The sequence below is a fragment of the Miscanthus floridulus genome, chromosome 14 (assembly GCF_019320115.1).
Source record: "Miscanthus floridulus cultivar M001 chromosome 14, ASM1932011v1, whole genome shotgun sequence".
Lineage (NCBI taxonomy): Eukaryota > Viridiplantae > Streptophyta > Magnoliopsida > Poales > Poaceae > Miscanthus > Miscanthus floridulus.
In genome coordinates this window covers 22,642,206-22,645,767 of record NC_089593.1, presented here as the reverse complement: position 1 = coordinate 22,645,767, position 3,562 = coordinate 22,642,206, and positions in this window count along the sequence as shown.

The window sequence follows — 3,562 nt, the reverse complement described above, 5'->3', positions numbered from 1 at the left end:
TCGTCTGCTCACTATGACTGAAGAGCAGAAGGTTTGCTTTGCCACACAACAGCTTCTAGGGTCTACCAGTGTGTGGTGAGATACTTTCAATGCCATGTAGCTGGTGGACCACCATTGGACTTGGTAGGAGTTTACCACTGCCTTCTATGAGTACTATATTCCCACTGGTTTGCTAAACAGGAAGTTGACTGAGTTCCTATATATGAAGTAAGGGAGTATGACTGTGATAGATTATGTGAACAAGTTTAACCATCTTGCACAGTATGTTGGGACCCATGTAGACACTGATGAGAAGAAGAGGGACCATTTCTACCGTGGCCTCTCTTGCATCTTGCAAAAGGAGCTATACACTAGGGGATTTCAGACTTTTGGTGCTTTGATGAATGCAGCCATTGCTATGGAGGGACTTCAGCGTGATTCTTAGGCGGAGTGGAAGGCACAAGCGAGTGATCACTGGATCTTTTAGTCACCCACAGGCTTAGAAGGTGCAGGTTGTCAGGAGGATGTCCTATCACTCTCCGAGGTGGATAGCTGTCCCATCAGTCTCAGCAGGCTTACCAGGCACCTCCCACCCAATATCGTGCACCTACTCAGCAGGTGCAATAGCAACCTCAGGGACAAGCAGGTTCCTGCCTCAGTCAGGGATAGGGGAACAAGTCTGGTGCTTGTTTCAAGTGTGGCAAGGAGGGCCACTATGCTGAAAAGTGTCCATAGAACCAGCCTAACGTAGTCTTTCCCCTCCTTCAGCCAACTCCCGTCTGGTCAAGAGGACGATTATCAAGAAGAAGGTGCCCATAAGCTGCTCTAGACAAGTCTACTTCACTAAGGCTGAGGAGATTTTGCAGAATGAACCTATGATGGCTGGTATGTTTACCATTGATTCCCACCCAACATATGTGTTGTTTGATTCTGATGCATCACATTCATTCATGAGCATGGGGTTTGCACAAAGGCACAATATATCTCTTATGGCTATTCCTGTTGCCTATAGAATCAGTACTCCGGGAGCGCAGTTGTGCATTAATACTCGGACAGACATAGTCCGATTAGTGCTAGCCACTCACACTTACTGCCTCTAGTTCATGGTGCTGCCTGGGCAAGGCATAGATGCAATTCTGGGCATAAACTGGTTGCGAGTTTATAGGGTAGTCTTGAACCTTAAGCAGACAGTTGTTGAGTTATGACTTCCTTCTTTTGAGGATAGGATGTCTCTCCTTATACCCTCAGATCTAGCCTTACCAGTTGTTGCTCATGTTGAAGCTTCTCTTGATCTTGCTTCTATTCCTATGGTCTATGAGTTTTTGGATGTCTTTCCTAAAGATCTTCCTGGGTTGCCACCAGATAGGGACATGGAGTTTACTATTGAGTTAGAACCTAGCACTGCTACTATTTCATGGCAGTCCCTACCGCATGGCTCCTAAAGAACTAGCAGAAATAAAGAAGCAGTTAGAGAAATTATTGGAAGAAGGGCTTTATCCATCCTAGCTCTTCACCATGGGGTTGCCCTAGCTATTTTGTGAAGAAGAAGGATGATACTCTACGGATGTGTGTGGATTACCACCCTTCTCAATGCGGTAAACCATTAAGAACAAATATCCCTTGCCTCGTATTTATACTTTAGTTCGATCAGTTGGCTGGTGCAAAAGTGTTTTCAAAGATTGATCTTCGTTCTGGGTATCATCAAATTAAGATCCGGCCACAAGATATACCAAAGACAACTTTCTCTACTAGATATGGGCTTTATGAATACCTAGTCATGTCTTTTGGTCTCACTAATGCTCCTACATTCTTCATGTACCTCATGAACTTAGTCTTCATGCCAAAGTTAGACAACTTTGTAGTGGTGTTCATTGATGATATTTTGATATACTCCAAGAACAATGAAGAGCATGCACAACATCTTTGGATAGTACTGACTCGGTTAAGGGAACACAAGCTGTATGCCAAAGTAAGCAAGTGTGAGTTTTGGTTGGATCGAGTGCAGTTCTTAGGACATGTCCTGATACCTGACGGACATCTCTATGGATCCTAGCAAGGTGCAGGATGTGTTAAATTAGAAATCTCCAAAGTCAGTGCATCAAGAAGTTAATTACCGAAGGGCGTGGTCCTCATTTCAGTGTTGATGATCAAGGTGTGGTGAAGTTCAAGAATCAATTGGTGCTTCCCTCAAGTGATGAGCTTAGGAGAAAAAATTTGGATGAAGCTCGAGAGCAAGTTAGCATTATTAGAGCCATTTGAAGGCAGCTCAAAGTCATCAAAAAACTTATGCAGACAAGCGAAGAATTCCTTTGCAATTTAAAGTTGGTGATCATGTGTATCTCAAAGTGTCTCCCATGAGAGGGGTCCATCGCTTTGGTGTCCGAGGAAAGCTAGCCCCTCGCTATGTTGGACCTTATAAGATTTTGGAGCGATGTGGTCCTGTTGCTTATCGCCTCCAACATCCTAGATATTTTGTCAGCAGTACACAATGTCTTCCATGTTTCCTAGTTGAAGAAATGTTTGCAGGTTCCTGATGAAGCCATGGAAATTGAAGGACTTCACCTCTAGCCCGACTTGTCTTATATTGAGCAGTCCTGTCAAGATCTTGGATGAAAAAGAAAGAGTGACTAGAAACAATGCGGTGAAGTTTCATAAAGTTTAGTGGCAAAATCACTTGGAGGACGAAGCAACAGTGGGAGCAAGAAAGCTATATCTTGAAGCATTATCCCCACCTTCTTTCTAGTTCACCGAGGTAATTGTTTAAATCAGAATTTATTCTTATCTCTTTTCCTACACTAGGCACTCACATGAAATCTCAGGGTGAGATTTTGTTTAAGGGGGTAGAGCTGTAACACCCTTGGTGTTACAACCATTAATCATCTACTAAAACATGTCATGAGCATCATACTTGTGTGTTAATGCATGTGGTGAAGTGAGTAGATAATGCATTGCAACTAAAACGATCAACAAAAAAAATGCAAAACGAAAGTTGCTCCACGATTCGTACAGTTAACAAGTAGGGGTGTAAACTAATTTTTATTGAACAAAAATTACTATAGAACCTATATATTAGACTTAAATAAAGTTTAAAGTACAAACTTTGTAGATAACAATGCAACTCTTGCTGTAGAAAAATAATAGTTACTAGCTAGTATTTCTAATAGTCTAGAAATGAACTTGAAAACAAATCTAGCTCAAGACTTAGAAAATTTCTAAGGTGAGCAGTAGTGTGACAAAGCCATGTTTGGCAAATTATTCTATGAAATTGAGTTAAGAAGGGGTGTCATGTTGTAGCTCTTATTGATAGCCTAAGGTGTCCTCTTTAGAGTAGTGAAGATGGCTTGGTTCCAAATTGAATCGTTTAGTTTTTACTGGGCGCTTTAAAATTCATGTGCGTACTCAGTCTCGGGCCACCGGGCTCAGGCGGGTGGTCACCACACGTCGCCGTTCTGCATCGCTGCGCGGTTGTGCCGTGTGCACGCGTGCTAGCCACACATCGGCCAATCGAGGCTGCCCTTACGGTGGTTGTGGCCTAGCCACAGCTTGGCCGCACTGCTTACAGCCAGTCGTAGGTCGCCGTGCC